General features: G+C 43.3%; 1 protein-coding gene across 9 annotated transcripts in view; it reads right to left on the minus strand.

The window, feature by feature from the left end:
• The window catches only part of CEMIP2 (cell migration inducing hyaluronidase 2), a 132644-nt gene extending 126970 nt beyond the window's left edge, over positions 1 to 5674 (minus strand). For 3 of the 9 annotated variants that reach the window (XM_082696586.1, XM_082696590.1, XM_082696585.1), the window contains exons 1-2: positions 5319 to 5674; positions 5136 to 5191 (exon numbers count right to left, since the gene is read on the minus strand). The gene's annotated coding sequence lies outside the window, so the exon portion shown is untranslated. Of the gene's footprint in view, positions 1 to 2436; positions 2697 to 5135; positions 5192 to 5318 lie in introns of those variants that run through there. The other 6 variants (XM_082696592.1, XM_082696587.1, XM_082696591.1 and 3 more) reach the window with 6 other exon arrangements.
• Positions 5675 to 6000: the final 326 nt, after the last annotated feature.

The raw sequence follows: 6000 nt of genomic DNA on the forward strand, positions 1-6000 counted from the left end.
GTAACTTCTTTGTTGTAAATCTCAAGGACATTTGCAAACCAAGGGAGACTCCTACCTTGCAGGACTGTGATCTCTGCAAGTTAACTATTTATCGTTTTATGGCAGTCGGGGGTGCCTGAGGAATGCTACACATATGGAGGGGAGCGGGTGAAGGGGGGGGTGCAAGGCGCCAGCTTTTGCTTTGTCCTCAGCCAGCCTCCTGCTCCTTCAAGTTGGGTAAGCCTCTGCCTTTTACCCAGGTCATGATCTCAGGGTCCTGGGATTAAGCCCCACATCAGGCTCCCCACTCAGCAGGGAGCCTGCTTCTCCCTCTCCCTCTGCCCCTCCTCCCAGCTCATGCTCTGTCTCTCATATAAATAAAATCTTTAAAATAAGTGAATAAATAAACAAACTTTAAAAAGTAAGGAAATATATAGTGATCCACAACCTACATTGAAGTGTAATGGTAGACATTTTTCACTTATCCCATTTTTTTTTACTTATCACATTATCAAAGATTATAAAAAAATGATCACATTATCAAACTCCCCATAGTAGTGAGGACACTGAGAAATTTGCTAATGGTCTACATTGGTGGAAATCTAACTTGCTAAAACCTTGCTCAAAGGGAATTTGGCAATGGATATTAAAACTTAAACTAGAAACTAGGCATTACTTTGACTCAGCAATTTAGTTTTCAAGGATTTGCTTATGAAAATAACCAGAGTTAGATAAGAAGGTTTCCCATTCATTCCTTCAAATAACAAAAAGCTGAAAAGCACTAAAATATCCAACAATAGGGGAATACATATATGGTATAAACATCAAATGGGACACAATGCAGCTGCTAAAAACATTGTTAAATAAGGTCTAGTGGTATACAAAATTGTTTATGATATATTTGAAAGAAAAAAGCATACATGTATACATGTGTATTTATACATGTAAAAGCATACATGTATAAATACATGTAGAATTCACATTTGTATGTTTTAAAAGCTATAAAAAGTATATAACAAAAACTTTCTGATAATTCCCCTGGAATGGTAATCGAATACACGTCATTATTTTTCTTCTCTATATTTTTGTGTACTTTGGAAATTTTCTACAATAAACAGGCAGCGCTTTCGTAATTAAGAAAAAAAAAATCTTGGAGCACCTGGGTGGCTCAGTCAGTACAGTATGCAACTCTTTTTTTTTTTTTTTAAAGATTTTATTTATTTGACAGATAGAGATCACAAGTAGGCAGAGAGGCAGGTAGAGACAAGAGAGGAGGAAGCAGGCTCCTGGCCGAGCAGAGAGCCTAGTGCGGGGCTCCATCCCAGAACCCTGAGACCAGGGCCTGAGCTGAAGGCAGAGGCTTTAACCCACTGAGCCACCCAGGCGCCCCACAGCATGCAACTCTTGATCTCGGCCTTGTACATTTGAGCCCCACACTGGGTGTTGAGATAGAGTACTTACAAATAAAATCTTTAAAAAAAAAAAAAAATTCTTTGTTTTTTTCTTTCTTTCTCTTTTTTTTTTTTTTAAATCCAGGCCTTTCTCAACTGACTGACCAAATGCAATAATGACAGGAATGCAGTAGGAGACTGTTTGCAACAGTGTTGCAATTGTGTTCAGATCACACTTGCTGCTGCACACTCCTGCAGACCCTTTGTCACACTGGCTCTCGGTCCCCGCAGAGCTTCCTCTCCCCGGGCAGCAGCGTGCAATCCAAGGAGGCCCTCTCCGCGCTCTGGCCCCCAGCCACCACGCCTTCCAACACCCTGCTGGAGGAGCAGAAAGGCCAGTTCCCCACTAACAGGCAGATGGTGAAACATCCTCTTGGCGCTTGTAAATTCAGCCATATTGGTGCAGACACAGTTGAAAAAAGGCAAGCAAGTTCTGCAAGGCAAAATTAGTCCTCACTCAAGGGAGTGCTGTGCCATGCCAGCTGGCATTTCCTGCCATGCCCTCAGCCTGTTCAAGGCTGAGAAATTAAGTGGATGATGTGCAAAGTGAGGCTCTGTACTGGGGACGTGGGCATCTCAGCGGGTGCAGAGGTGGGCTTCGAGCCCTGGGACTCTGAAACCGTGCCCCACAGGGTTAAGAAGGTTAAAACCGGCCCCAGCAAGACCTCCTCTGATTCCCCCTCCTGTTTGCAAGGGAATGTGAACCTTATCTTTTGGAGGCAAACAACAGGAAGAGCTCCAGGCCAGTTTCGGCCAGTGTGGGCCTGACCACAGACTCACACCTGTGGGCAGGGACCATGGGGTGTCCACAGTCACCCCTACCTCATTGTAATGTTGAAGACTCCATCCGAGGGGAGCTCACGCTTCATTAACACAATATAGGATGCCCGCATGGCCATGTGTTCCCAGAACCCCTGCCCACCTTTATGCTGGCCTTTACCTGCAGTGACAAAAACTCCCCTTTCTGACCATTCATCTTACCCCTAAATAAGAGAAATGCACTCACCCTCACTCAGGGAGCCGTGGCTTTGGAAGTTAGTGCCTGTGATCTTCTTTTCTGCAAATAAAGTTCCTTAAGGGTGACAACTCCACCTGGTGTAGTCTCTTATGTATCAATTACCAAGGAACCAACTCAGCTTAGCTGGGTTACAAATACGCTGTCAGGAAGCAGAAAGATTTCCACAGAACGGTGAAGTGGAAGGAATTCTGGACTGTGAGTCCCGGGAGCCATTCTTCGGTCTCCCTTTCCCTCTCTCTAAATTCTAGTTCCTTCTTCTAGAAAATAGTGGGATGGATGGGGGGGCGGGGGTTGATAGAGGGAATGAACTGTAAAAGTTGCTTCCAGCTTTCAAAACCATGAAAATGATTTGTAATGAAGTGATACACAATACATTTCATTCAATACAAACTGTACCTAGCAAGCATGAGCCAAGGGAAAAACAAAACAAAACAGAACAAAACATTGCCCACCCACAGGACTCACAGTCCAAAGCATTGACAAATTTCCCAGTTCCAATATCTGACAGAGATCACAAGTAGGCAGAAAGAGAGGGGGGGAAGCAGGCTCCCTGCTGAGCAGAGAGCCTGATGCGGGGCTCGATCCCAGGACCCTGGGATCATGACCTGAGCCGAAGGCCGAGGCTTTAACCCACTGAGTCACCCAGGCGCCAGTTCCAATATCTATAACTGTTGACTACACCATTTATTTAAGAAAATATTTTTCAGGGCACCTGGGTGTCTCAGTGGGTTAAGTCTCTGCTTTCTGCCCAGAGGTCATGATCTCAGGGTCCTGGGATCGAGCCCCGCATCAGGCTCTCTGCTCAGCGGGGAGCCTGCTTCCTCCTCTCTCTCTGCCTGCCTCTCTGCCTACTTGTGATCTGTCAAATAAATAAATAAAATCTTTTTAAAAATTGGTAAAGCGACCTTAGAAAGAATCAATTTCATTTCAATCCTTTCATGTTACATAAAGCAACTGTGATTCAGAGAGGTTGAATAGGGCCCTGAGACCCCTAGAAGCTATTTTTTTTCTTTGCATATGCCCATAGATCATTAGAAAATGTAACGTACTTTCCTGAGGGAAAAAAAATTCTTTTCCTAAATTCTGTGGAAATTATTTCTACGATTTCTATTATTTTGAATCTTCTATTTCCTTCTTATTGAAATTTGACTGCCATTACATAAAGTCTTTCCAAAAAAGAATCTTGGCATTTTGGCTACATAGCCCACTTGATCCTTGCCCTTGCTTCTTTGCAAAACCCATTGTGACTGCTCCAAGTAAACTTAGAATCACCCTTTCTGTGTGTACAGGCCATGCAGCCTGTTTTCTCTGTTTTTCTAACCACCTTTGGCTAGTAGGAAAAAGTGCTTTCAACTTTAGACAAGCCAGGCTTGGTTCATTGACTCCAATCAGACAAATACCTTCTCTGGAAATCAAGATTCTGGATATGCAAATGTGTGTAGAGCAATGAGACAGAAGGAAAGGGCACTCTTAGAGAATAGAGAGAAAGCAAACCAACATTTATCCCACGCTTTCTGTATGCCCATGGACTCCCCTAATCTTCACAACAATGCTGTGAATTAGATATTATTTTTCTAAAGGTGAAAAAGTCACCAGAGAGGAACTTGCCTGAAGTCCCACACCCAGGAGATGATGGAGTTGAAATCTGAACCCAGGCCAGTCCGCTTCCACATTCTTTCCAGTAAATCAGCCACATTCTTGCCCAATCATGGTCTTTCCGACTTTCAACTGATAGAGTACCTCTTGATGTAAAACAAGCAAATAAAAACAACAAAGCAAACAACACTGCTCTGCGGATTCCTTTAAGATGGTATAGTCACGCATTTGGTGAAAAGCAATCCATTATGCAATTCACTGAATGTCTAAGAGGTGTTACCAACGCATCCTGCTTCAATTGTTAAGACTCATCCCAAGTAAGGTGAGTGATGCTTTAGTCCTTCCTAATAAGGTTTTCTTGTTTCATTACGCGTTATGATTCTTGTATCACGAGACAGAGGAACTTAATAAAGACAAAGAAGAGCTGTATAGATTTTATTTCTATAAAAACTTCCCTCTAAATCCAATCTCCTTGTAATTGATCAAGCCATTTTTGTGGCCTTTTTTCAGATTAAAGGTTTTGTGTTCTCCTTTACCTCCGTCCTCTGGCTTTTTTTCAAGCATTTTTCCAGTCCACTGACAGTTCAGAACAGATGTAGATGCTGGCCTGCTCCCAAAACCTTGCTGCTAAATCATGACTCCACCATTCCCCATGGACTGAGTAGTGCCAAAGTAGAAAATGACTTCAGCCCACAGCAGAATCTATGTTGCTGCCAATCCAGTTTAAGCCCAAAGAAAGCAATTCTATTTGCAGCACTTTTTTTTTTTTTTTTAATTTCCAGTTTATGCCGAGAAGGTATAGTACATCACATTTTGATGATTTATACGGCACCTCTTAAGGCCTGTCTCTCCCCCTATGGCCCCAACATTGTCATTGATCAATTCCCCAGACTGGAAGAGCTGGGGCAGAGAGAAAAAAGCAAAGTCTTCAGGATATCAGAGGTAAGCAGATCAACAGGAACTCCACAAGAAAATAAAATGGATCTCTTAAAAAAAAAAAAAAAACAAAAAACTGCAAATCATTTAAAATACGAAGAAAGTAAGAGGATATGAGCCAGAAGATTGATATGAGATACCTTTGGCTTACTCACATGTAATACTGTCAGCTGTATCACTTCTCCATCACTGATGGGTACAGGAAACTGCACTGTGTTGATAAAGAGAAGATGACAAAGGCAACAGTGGTCAGTAACTTAGCCCGTTATTACAGCAGAACTACCCCAGAAAACCCTGGGCTTAAAAAACTGCAGCATGCAGGTAACAGCAGAACGCACAGAGACCAAGAAGTACTGTTACAACGTCGGATTCCGGAAACAGGTGGAAAATATCCATCGTGGGGAGGCCTCGAGCCGGCGAGGCCGAGCATCTTATTACGGATCAAGCAGAAGGACCAAGTGCTCTCCCGGTGACACATCTGGGGCATTGAAGAACCGGTCTCTTCACGGTTCCCCTTTTCACTTGCTTTAAATATATTTAGGTTTCCAGAGCTCTGACATTTCCCTAAATAGGCTATTGATCTCATTCATTTTATTCTTTCCCCAAATATGTGTTGAGCTCCTGGTAGAGTCCGGCATTGTCTGAGGCCCTGGAATGGAGTACCGAGTAAGACAGACCGGGTCTCTGCTCCTATGAAGCTTTCATTCCAGACTCACACTTCTTATGCTCCTAACAAGGAGATTTTAGGCATATGACCTATCTCGTCACTGTAGAAAATACTCGGTCCCTTCAAGTTGTAGATGGGGGCCCAGGAGTGCAAGAACATCTGACCCCCAGGGCCCAAACAGACAGGGTTTAGCCACCTGCTGCTGACCAAATCCAAGGGCAGAGAGACACATGGTGGTGAAAAAGGAAAGGAATTTATTTCAGGAAGACCACCACCAGGAAGACAGAGGAGCAGCATCTCAAAGACAGTCTCCAAAGTGTGGAAAATACTTCCAGGTTTATATAAGGAAAATG

This window comes from Mustela nivalis (assembly GCF_964662115.1).
Source record: "Mustela nivalis genome assembly, chromosome: 13".
In the NCBI taxonomy this organism is placed as follows: domain Eukaryota; kingdom Metazoa; phylum Chordata; class Mammalia; order Carnivora; family Mustelidae; genus Mustela; species Mustela nivalis.